This window comes from Desmodus rotundus, chromosome 10, assembly GCF_022682495.2.
Source record: "Desmodus rotundus isolate HL8 chromosome 10, HLdesRot8A.1, whole genome shotgun sequence".
Taxonomy (NCBI): Eukaryota; Metazoa; Chordata; class Mammalia; order Chiroptera; family Phyllostomidae; genus Desmodus; species Desmodus rotundus.
In genome coordinates, this window is record NC_071396.1 from 74,974,456 (window position 1) to 74,986,788 (window position 12,333).

The 12,333-nt window shown below is 37.7% G+C and overlaps 1 protein-coding gene across 6 annotated transcripts in view; it reads right to left on the reverse strand.

Moving 5' to 3' along the window:
• The window catches only part of ESCO1 (establishment of sister chromatid cohesion N-acetyltransferase 1), a 66,347-nt gene that overhangs the window by 53,825 nt on the left and 189 nt on the right, over positions 1 to 12,333 (reverse strand). For 2 of the 6 annotated variants that reach the window (XR_006653959.2, XM_024580684.4), the window contains exon 2: positions 555 to 679. The gene's annotated coding sequence lies outside the window, so the exon portion shown is untranslated. Of the gene's footprint in view, positions 1 to 554; positions 680 to 958; positions 1,156 to 12,168; positions 12,297 to 12,333 lie in introns of those variants that run through there. The other 4 variants (XM_024580686.4, XM_045187629.3, XM_024580683.4 and 1 more) reach the window with 4 other exon arrangements.

The following is a 12,333-nucleotide window of genomic DNA, read 5'->3' on the forward strand; positions in this document are numbered from 1 at the left end:
TTTATAAAGGTGGTATTAATTTCATTAATTTCAAATTCATGAAGAAAAGATTATTCAATAATTGGTGTTAAGACAACCAGGTAATCATCTGGGTAATCTTGGTTTCAGAGTGAGATGATATCCAGGAAAAAATTAATCATTACAAATTAAACCATTAAAATAGTGTGAGAATTTTAATATTTATTCTCAGAGAGGGAAAGCTTTCAAGCCTTGTCACAAAATTCAGAAGCCAAGTTTGTGGGACAAAACTGGCAAAAAATATTGTCAATAAATAGCAAAAGCTAATATATACTATATTCAAAGAAAGAAACCACAAATACCTACTGTGATAACAGAATAATATAAATATAAAAGAACTGCGGGACCAAGTGTCACAACTGTGAAAAAAGCTTACTTTTCACTATATATCCACTTAAAGGTTTATTATGTAGACATGTAATCTTGGCAAAAACTTAAAATACTAGTTATATTTCTCTCTGAAAATATAAAGTATATTTGGCACACTGACTAATCATCTTGTAAGGCACCAAATTATGAAAGTATAAGTCACTTACCTGATGGAAATAGAAATCACATATCTCTTTTTTCTTTAAGTTGACTGACGATGCTTCTAATGAATGATGCTTCTAGTAACTTCCCGTGTTATTTGGGAATTAATCTTTAAACGAAAATTCTATAGCTAAGATAAAACAATTTATTAAAAAACACGAGAATACAAAAACAGTATTATCTATTAAATGATATAATAAAACAACTTAGACTAAGCAAGACTAAGTAAAGAATGGCTTAACGACAATTTTCACAATTATATACAAAACATCACACAACTGCAACATGGGCATCATCTCATATTTAAGATGTGGGCTTTCTTCCAAAATAATTACTACATCCTACCCCAAACCCCACCTATGTGGGAGTGTATTTTCCTTCCTAACTAATGCTGAGCTTGGCCACATACCTTAGTTTGGCCTCAAGGTGGGCAAAAGTGTATTTCCCTGCCTCCAAAGCCTTGGCCATCTGACTTGTTTTGGCTAATTGGACGTCAGCAGAAATGATGCAAAGATTTGCAATGTCTTTGTGTGGTTGGGCTTGCCCTCTCGTATCTCTGCCATCACCAAGAAAAAAGCTTCACAAGGTAGAGACTGCCCCTTCAGCCTAGGACCCAGAATAAACACAAGGAGTAGAACTAAGCCAAACCCCAAATAAGGTGCCAAGCCCAACCTACAATGAGAAGCCCACCCACACCCACAGATGCCCCGCCAAGCCTAACCTAAGGTCACCTAACCCCCTCTACAAATGTATAAGCAAGATTACTAAATTGCTGTTTTAAGCCATGGAGTTCTAGGATAGCTTCGCATACAGCAATACCTGTTAATTTACACATTGCAGTTAATTTTTATTTTCTGGGTTGCTCCAAACTTACAATAGCGAACATTAAGCCTCTGCAGTACAGTAACTTGAAAAAACAAATTTTATTTAATTTCTTTTATTACTTTAGCACTAAGAATCCTAATTTTTAAAATGATAAATTACATCATTGTACTTCTTTTCCTCTCAATTTTAAATATTTAATACATTTGGCAGTTGGCACCTACCTTGGAAAAGAGGTAAATTCATACACAAATCTACAGTAATTGTCAATCACCTGTTCAGGTATGCTACGGTTAATTTCACTTTAGTTTGCACTACATGCTAAGTCATTATGAATCTAGCATTATAAAAGTTAATAACCCCCTTTCTATTAAATAAACCTTGCAGTCAAGGGCCAAAATGCATTCTCTAACCTGCTAACAAATTGAGAAGACATCCCCCCCAACCATAGCTAACCTATTAATATAATCCTAATAAAATCAATATTGGGACCAAAAACCAATAATCAAACTTTACATGAAATGACTACTTTAGAAAACCCACAATAACATTTTTATTTTACTATACAAAGATATTTACAATATACATGTTAGAAAGTACCCAAGAATTTAAGATACATCTAATTTCCCACTGTGCTTTATAATAAAATGTAATTGAATTTTAATCAAAATATTTACATTATACATTTTAATTTTAAAGTGAGTTTTTGAAAAACATTTTATAATTGAAATATAATTCCTATACCATAAAATTCACCTCTTCATAGTGTACAATTTAGTGGTCCTTAGTATATTTGGAATTGTACAATTGCCATAATCTAACTCCAGAATATTTGCATAAGCTCTCTCCAGAGTGTCAGGCCATGCTGTGACAGGGTACAGAGGGGTCTTCAAAGTATAGGAGAAATTTCCCACTGCCCATGGTTGGAGGAAGGGGAGAAGGGGATGAAACCACTTAGGATACTTTGCCTATCTGTGGCAAGTTGATGGCTAATTAATAGTTGTGCTACCAGCCCTGGCAAAAGGACTACATGACTTTAAGAGCACTCAGGGACTCACGATATACTCAGGGTAGGCAGAGACCCCTGTGTAGTGAGTCACTCTTGTCCTGACTAAAGATGGCAGCCGAAAAAATGTAAAACATATGGGAGAAGTGGCAAAAGCACATTGTAGGGTGAGCCAGATATGAGGTCATGTAGGAAGCTCCTGGTCATTTAAAATAAGGGTGGGTCCACCATGGTAAATGAGGAAGCAGGAAGCCGCCATACTGGCCAACAGTCAGGATTCTACCATACAGCTGGGTGTAGCAAGGAAAAGGCAGCTACGAGGAGGTGCAGCCATGCAGGCTGTAGAGTAGGAAGCAGGCATGCCCGTCTGTAGTGAGCAGGAGCTGGGGTGAGAAAGAGGACACCCACTGGGAAGCCTGTCTGAAGAAGACACCGGCAAAGCTGATGGAGCTGGGAATAGCAGGGACCTGCCTAACCAAGCACAGATTCATGGGAGATGCCTGGAAGACTGAAGTTTGGCGGGGAATGCTCACACTGTTGACTTTTGCTTCTCTAAAGGATGTATAGAGAAGCCACTTTCTTGGGACATGTGCCTTCCTGGACTTCACTGTGATCCACAATAACACAGCATGTTTTCCTGGACTAGTACACAGAAGCTGAGGACAAATACCCCAGATCCTGAAGGAGAGAGCTCTTGCAAAAGGATGGCAACTCTGAAAGCCATGAGTGTGCCATCCAGAGCAAATGGAGAACTGTTTGTGCAGCTGGCTTAAGAACAGATAAGGATATGGGGAACTCTGGGGCATGTTTTTGGTTTATAGCGTGGTGGGGAATAATGGAAGTGCTGGGTTTCATGGGAGGACAGGGCTCTGAGCAGGAGGGCTCTGAGCAGGAGTGCTCTCAGCCCTTCCTTCAAGGTTGAAATCCTGTAAATAAAAACCTGTTTCAACACTAGTTGTTGGGTTGGTTATATATCAAGGTGCCACACTGGATGGGGCCAGGTTTGCTCAGTTACAATACCACCCTGAGTGTACCCAATCTCCAGAATATTTTTATTACTTCTAAAAGAAACCCCGTACCCATTAGCAGTCATTCCCCATTTCCCACTTCTTCCAGACCCTTGCAACTACAAATCTACTTTCTATCTCTACAGATTTGGCTATTTTAGATGTTTCATACAAATGGAATCATAAAATGTTCAGCCTTTTGTGCTTGGCATTCACTTAGCATAACATTTTCAAGGTTCAAGTAATGTTGTAGCATGTGTTAGAAATACCTTGTGTTTTATGCTGAATACTATCCCATCATATGAACATGCCACTTTTGTTTATCTATTCATGAAATGATGGACTGTTTGATGAACTGTTTCTACCTTTTGCCTCCCATGAATAATGCTGCTATGAACAATCCTGAATGAGTTTTTGTGTGTGTTTTAGGTCTCTCGGACATATATATATATATAAAACTATAATGGCTGGGTCAGATGATAACTTTATGTTTAATTTTTGAGGGACTGTTTCCCAAACCAGCTGCATCATCTTAAATTTCCACCAGCTTTATATGAAGGTTGCAATTTCTCTACAACCTTGTCAGCATTTGTTATTATTCTACATTTTAGTCATCCTTTTGGGTGTAAAGTGTATTGCGTTATAGTTTTAATTTGCATTTTCCTAATCACTAGTTACATTGAGTATCTTTTCATATATTTATTGGTCAATTATATTTCTTCTCTGGAGAAATTTCTATTAGAATCCTTTCCTCATTTTTAAAATTTAGTCATTTTCCTTTTTATTATTAAGATGTAAGAGCTCTTTACCTGGATATTACACTTTCATCAGATGTATGATTTACAAATACTTTCTCCAATACATCAGTTTTCACTTTCTTGATATAGAGTCCTTCGATACACAGATAATTTTAATTTTCATAAAATCCAATTAATCTTTTTTCTCTAGTTGCTTGTGATTTAGGTGTCATACCTAAGAAACTATTAGCTAATCCAAGACCATGAAGATGTACATTTATGTAGTTTTAGCTTACATTTAGACCTTTAATTTATCTTGAGTTCACTTTGTACATGGTATGAGGTGGGGTAAAAATCTTCATTTTTTTTAAAGTGGGTAACAGCGTGTTAAGAAAACCATTCTTGCCCCAGCCAGTATAGCTCAGTTAGTTGGAGCATCATCCCATAACCAAAAGATTGCAGATTCAATTCCCATTATGGGGCACAGGCTTAGGTTGCAGGTTTGATCCCCTGTCCAGGCAAGTACAATCCCCAGTCCAGGTGCATTGGGAGGCAACAATCAATGTCTCTCTCACTCAATGTTTCTCTCTCCTTTCCTCTTTCTAGAAACAATGAAAAAAATGTCCTCAGATGAGGATTAAAAAAGAATGAAAGGAAAGAAGACCATTCTTAACCACTGATTGTCTTGGCACTCTTGTAGAAAATCATTTGTTGCCCTGGCAGGTGTGGCTCAGTGGCACATGCCTGGGTTGGATTGCAAGCCAGGTCCTCAGTTGGAAGCATGCGGAAGATGACAGACCCTTGTATCTCTCGCACATGTTTTTCTCTCGCTAAAAATAAATTTTAAAAATCTTAAAAAAACAAAACAAAACACAAAAGAACCCTGGCTGGTGTAACTCAGTGGATTGAGTGCTGGCCTGCAAACCAAAGGGTCACCAGTTCAATTCCCAGTCAGGGCACATGCCTGGGTTGTGGGCCAGGTCCCCAGTTGAGGGCACTCAAGAGACAACCACACATTGATATTTCTCTCCCTCCCTTCCCTTCTCTCTCAAAATAAATAAAATAAAAATTAATTAATTAATTTAAAAAAACAAAAGAAAATCATTTGCCCATAAACATATGGGATTATGCCTGTACTCACAATTCTGTTCCACTGATCTTTATGATCTTATGCCAGTACCACAAAGTCTTGATTACTGTAGCTTTGTAGTAATTTTTTTTAATTGAAGCACATTGTACAACACAACTTGACATTTTCACTGTGAAATGATCACCAGAATAAGTCTGGTTAACATCTGTCATCTTATATGGTTACGAAAATATTTTTCTTGTGATGGGAACATCTAAGATCTATTCTTAGCAACTTTCAAATATGCAATACGATATTAACTATAGTCACCATGCTGTACATTACATCCCCATGACTTATTTTATAACTGAAAGTTTGTAGCTTTTGACCCCCTTGATCCATTTCACCCACCTGCATCTGACTGGCCCGCAATCTATTTCTATTTACAGGCTTGTTTTGTTGTTGTTTTTTATAGGTTGTTTTTTAGATTCCACATGTAAGTGAGATCATATGAGATCAATGGTATGGCATTGTTATTTAAAAAAAAAATTCAGGGTTAGGCAAAAATAGGTTTACACTTATGAGTACTCAAAACAGTGTTTATTCTTGCATTATTATTTATTAATTATTGTATTATTTTCCAAATGAACAACTGCAAATCTACTTTTGCCCCACCCTGTATTTATTGGTCTTCATCCTCTTCTTCATAGCTCTCAAAACTCCTGGAATTTCCTAAGTGTTGAGAGTAATAATGATGTCTTTTGTTAAATCAGGTGACTTTTGGAAAGCACATAAGGATAGGAGCTAGTTGCCACTAGAGCCAACCAAGTGATTAAAGGGTTAGAACTTTCAGTCTCACTCCCTGGACCTCCAGGGAGGGAACAGGGGTTAAAGGTTCAATTAATCACCAATGGCAAACATTTAATCAAACATGCATATGTAATAAAGCCTGAACAAAAATCCTAAAGGACAGGGTTTAGAAAGCTTCTGGGTTGGTTAATAAAGTGGAGATTTGAGGAGAATGAGGTGCTCAAGAGAGCAATGGAAGCTCCACACCCCTTCCCCATACCTTGCCCAAATGCAACTCCCCCACCTGGCTGTTTAAGTTACAGTGGATCCCAGAAATCTATGACCTGCTCTAGCAAATTAATTTAACCCAAGGAAGAGGTTGTGGGAACTTCTGATTTATAGAAGTACAGGTAACAACTTGGACTTTGCAACTGGCATTGAGTCAAAGGTCACTGGAACCTCCAGTTCAGCCAGTAGCTGGTCATTCAGAAGCACAGGTAATAACCTGGGCTTGTGACTGACATCTGAAGTGTGTGTTTGGGGGGGAGGGGAGAAGTTAAGACTGAATCCTTAACCTGTAGGATCTGACACTATCTCCAGGTAGACAATGTCAGAATTGTGTTGAACTGTAGAATACCCTGGTGGTGTCTGAAATTACTTGTTATTGTACAGGAATCTCCCCAACACACACACACACACACACACACACACACACACACACACACACACACAGACAGAGGCACACGTACAGAAACTGGATTCAAGAACCTAATTAATACAGCATTTGTCTTTGTCTAACTTGTTTCACTTAGCATAATGCCCTAGAGGTACATTTATGTTATGGCTTCATTCTCTTTATGGCTGAATAATATTCCACTGTATATAAGTACCACATCTTTATCCATTCATCCAACGATAGATACTTGTTTCCACATCTTGGCTATTGTAAATAATGATGCAATGAATTGCAATGAATGAGGGGGTGCATACTAACATTTTGACTTAGTGCTTTTCATTTTCTTTGGATAACTATGCAAAAGTGGAATTGATGGATCATACAGTAACTCTATTTTTAATTTCCTGAGAAACCTCGGTACTATTTTCCAAAGTGGCTGTACCAATTAACATTCCCATCAACAGTACACAAGGGTTCCCTTTCCTTCACTTCCTCACCAACATGTATTTCCTGTCTTTTGAATAACAGCCATTCTAACAGATGTGAGGGGATATCTCACTGTAGTTTTAATTTGCATTTCTCTGATGATTAGTGATTTTGAACATCTTGTCATATTCCTGTTGGCCATCTATTATATGTCTTCTTTGGAAAAATATCTAGTCAGATCTTCTGCCCATTTTTTAATCGGATTTTGTTTTGTTTTGTTGCTGAGTTCTATGAGTTCTTTATATGTTTTGGATATTAACCCCTTATCAGATGTATCATTTACAAATATTTTCTCCCATTCAGCAGGTTACCTTTACATCTTGTTGGTTTCCTTTGCTTTGCAGAAGCTGTTTAGTTTGACATAGTCCCCACTTGTTTATTTTTGCTTTTGTTGTTTTTGCTTTTGGTGTCAGGTTCAAAAAATCATCACCAAAACTGGTATCAAGGAGCTTACCACCTACATTTTCTTCTAATTTTATGATTTCAGGTCTTACATTCAAGTTTTTAATTCATTTTAATTTTTATGTATGGGGTAAGACAGGGGTCCAGTTTCATTCCTTTGCATGTGGCTTTCCAGTGTTCACAACACCATTTACTGGAGACACTGTCCTTTTCCCCATTGTATATTCTTGGCTTCTTTTTCTTTTTTAATTTTATTTATTGATTTGATAGAGAGAGGAAGGGAGAAGGGGAAGCAGGGGGGAAGGAGGGGGTCGGGGAAGACAGATTGACTGACTGACTGCCTGATTTGTTGTTTCACTTATTTATACATTCATTGATTGATTCTTTTATGTGCCCCAACCAGGATCAAACCTACAACCTTGGTGCACTGGGACAACACTCTAACCAACTGAGCTACCTGGGAAAGGTTCTTGGCTCATTTTGCAGTAAGTTTTTTAATGAGGAAGTGTGAGTCCCTCAACATTGTTACTGTTTTTCAAAATTGTTTTAGCTATTCTGTATGAATTTTAGGACCAGCTTCTCAATTTCTGCAAGTCAGCTAGGATTTTGGCAGGGATTGCAGTGAATCTATAGATCAATGTGGAATATTAGCATCTTAATGGTAAATCTTCTAATCCTTACACACGGATATCTTTTCATTTAGATTATCTCTAATTTTGTAAGCAATGTTTCATAATGTTTAGTGTCAAGCCTTAGACTACTTTTGTTAAGTTTGCTTGTAAGTACAGTAACTTAACATTGCCATTAGGTTCTGCAACGTTAAGGGAAACAATATAAATGAAACCAATTTATCACAGACATAGGCTAATTGATATAAAAAAGAGTTAAGTTCCTACGGCATCCACTAACATTTTAAGAAATGTTACAATTTCTTAAAAGACATTATCACGGACCTACTGTACTTTATTATTTTTTTATTCTATTGTAAAAGGAATTCTTTTCTTAATTTCCTTTTTGGATGGTTCATGGGTAGTATGCAGAAATACAACTGATTTTTGTACGTTGACTTTGTATTCTATAACCTTGTTGAATTCATTTATTAATTCTGTAAGTTTTTTGCGGATTCTTTAGGATTTTCATCATATAAGATCAAGTTATCTGCAAGTAGAAATAGTTTTTTTATTACTTTCTAACCTAGATGTCTTTATTTCTTTTTCTTGCCTAATTGTCCTGGGTAGAACCTCCAGCACAATGTTGAATGTAAGTGGCAAGAATAGATATCCTTGTCTTGTTGTTGATCTTAGAGGGAAAGCCTTCAGTCTATGGAACTGTATCTGTGTTACAAAGAATAATGTATGTACGGGAAAAAAATAAGTTAAATTATATTTATCTTTCTCTTAACCATCACTGAAGATGACACAGTAGAAACATTTCCAAACAGTAAGTCCTTAAAACAGTTCCTGGCACAACACAAACACCTATTCAGTACAAACTATAATAATAAGCTATAGTGATATTGCTGATACAGTAACATTTTTGATGAAAAGAGAACATAAGAAAATATTTACCTTACTCCTACTTTCACTTTACCTGACAACTTCATTGTCATATTATCATTACCCTTTTCAGCTTCAATAATTGCATTAATTCTACACTATATAATTACTTCCATTTAAGCACTAGTTTTCTAAATGTGGTAAAAGACCCTGAGGTTTCCAGAGACCCTTTCAGGGGTTCCTTAGATCAAAATCATACACAGGTAAAAAATCAATAAGAAGTGCAAAACAGATCAGTGAATTTTAATGCAATATTGTAAGAAACGTGTATAGATATGGTTTCAGATTCCACACTACAGCTAATATTTAAAAAAATTACAATTTGTTGAATTTTGTTGTGGAATCAAAGACTATCACAAATATCTAAATAGTCATTAAAGTATTCCTCCCAACAGTGATGCTAGATTTTCTTCATATATTTCGACCAGAACAACATATAACAGGTTAAATGAAGAAACTGATATTAAAGAAATTCACAACAATGTAAAACAGTTGACATTCTTTAATTTTTTTTGTTTTGGAAAGTAGTTGTTTTTCATTTAAAAATGTTATTTATATTAACCTGTAATTAGTTTACTAGTTATTCTTTAGTAAATTAATGTTTTATTTCAAATACAATAACTATCAACAAATATAACCCATATAAACAAAAGCTATTTGGAGTCCTACGTAATTTTTAAGAGTGTAAAGGGATCCTGACTAAATAGTTTAAGAACCACTGCATTAAAATAATATTCAATACCCCATTTTTATTTATATCCTGAGTTATTTCTGTTGATTCTCACATATGCAACCATAAATGTTTAAAGTAAGCTGAAAAGAGTACAGAACATAAATCTTATTTTCAGATGTACTGTAATCCAATTAAGCATAAGATGTAGCCCCTCAAAAAAAAGGAAAGACAGGATGATTAGGTTAACAGAATGATATATTTGCCAAGAGTAACTACAGTAATATAATGTAACTAGAATACAGAATTTACACACAAAGAGACCAATGAACTTTCACTGTGCCAAAAAAAAAAAGTAGTAGTACACAGAAAACCGTCTGGGCTTCAAAGGGTTAATATGGTCCTTAAGTGAATTATCTATGGTAACAATTTTACTGGAGTTGCTTTCTAACCATCTAAACTTCTTATCACCTTCACCCCTGGCTGGTGTGGCTTAGTGAATTGAAGACCAGCCTGCAAAGCAAGGGGTCACTGGTTCAGTTCCTGGACAGGGCACATGCCTGGGTTGAAGGCCAGGTCCCCAGTAGGGGGCATGCAAGAGGCAACCACACATTGATGTTTCTCTCTCTCTCTGTCTCCTTCCCTTCCCCTTTCTCTAAAAATAAATAAAATAAAAAAATTAACTTATCACCTTCAGCAGAGGTTATTCAAAAAACTCTGTGAAATGTAAATCTGCAAATGAAAGTCATGAAAAAATTTTTATTTAAAAATCTACTATTTTGAATTGTGCAATGCTAGTCATCTTTATTATTAGAATAAATACAATATACGCTTTGTCCTGTAATAAATTACCAAGCTACAAAGTGCCATCCAGCAAAGGGAGTTAATGGCATTCATTAATTAGGGTCCTTTTTCAGTTCTTCTGGAGGCATAATTTATTGATTTAAATACCTAGCACAAAACCTTGTATAGGACTGGTATTAAAAAAGTTATTGTTCACTACAGAATTATCAATGAGGAATGACAGTATATGCCAGAAATGATTAAGGTGGGCAGAAGCTTATAAGCCAAGGCAAGTTTTGTTCTAAAAAAGCACTTCCAAAGTCACACATCTGATCTTAGGAGGTATAAACGGCATTCTACCTAAAAGGAGGAAGTATCTGTTAGTTTTATTTCCTCACATGCTGTAAGGCCTGAATTTGCAACTTCCAAATTAAGCATTTTTAAGCACTTTTTTTCCTATTCTCATATCTAATTCCGTGGTGAGAATTTTCAAGTTTTTCAAATTAAAAGAAGTTCCATTGGTGTTAGGGCCCTGTGTAAAGCAGAATCTAAGTACCAAATCAGAAAAAAAGATGAATACAGCCAAGTTCACTGCAACCAGAATGTTCTAAACTGAAACCAGTGTTTTACCCAGTTTTTTAAAAAGTAATGTTTACGTGGGGAAAACAAAACTCACATTCTACTATTCCACTAAGTAGTATTCTTTTACCGGCAAAAACCAATTATTTATTAAAATATCATTTGATAACAGTATTTAAATACTGTGTGCTGGAACTACTTCCTGCTAGAAGTATCCCATTTCAGTGATTTAAGTGCTACAGAAAACAAGTACTTCTCAAATCTCAATGATTTAACTCCTTCCTCCTTCCCCGCCGCACCCTCCACCCACCCTCCCCATTCCCCGCCCAGAAAAATACTGTAAGTGCTGGGTTTTCAGAACTCCACATTTAGAGGTGGTAGTAGGGGAGATGAGGGACTGGACAAGGAAATTGGACTTGCTATCCCATTCTGCCCGAGTAAAACAAACGCCAGCTGTCAAATCGTCTTAACGAATAACGCAAAAAATCGAGAAACCAATTCCCTTCTGCTCGTGTAGACCTCGTTATGGCTTTCAATGCATCTGTATCTACTCTAGGGGGACTCTACCTGTGCCCAGACCCTCTCATATCCAACCCGAATTACTCTATGACCTTGGACTCAAGCCTCCCGGTCCGGTCCCAGGCTACAAAGACTGGGAAACCAAGATCCCCAGGTCCCCGCCCCCCGCAGACTGCAGAGGCCTCGGGGTTCAGGCCGGGTCAGGGGGTGGCGATGTGGGTAGGGCAGCCAGCAGCTGGAACCGCAGCTCCGGGAGGGCTCAGAGGAAATGTCGAGAAGCAAAGCCGCCGGGGGCGGGAACAAGGCCCGAGGCTACCTGCGGGCCACTGCAGACGCCACCGTGGTCTCACTCAATAGACGCGCGCCACCTCGGGGTTCTCGCGCCCTAGCGGCCACCGAGGGAGCCCCAGCCAGATGCGGTCTCGGTCACAGCCCCTTTTACTGCTGACCGCCCAGCGAGCAGCAGCAGCAGGTGATGCGGCAACTGGGCAGCCGAGACGGGCAGGTTGTTTGCTTACCTCTAGCGACGGCAGTGTGTGGGAGCTGCCCGCTGCCTCCCAAAGGCGCCAGGAACTGGGACAAGAGAAATAGGAAGAGGTGTGCGGGGCGACACGACACGAGGGTGAGAAAGGAAAAGGGAAAGCGGTCCGGCTCTTTAGAGGAGCAGGCAGAACGGAAATGAG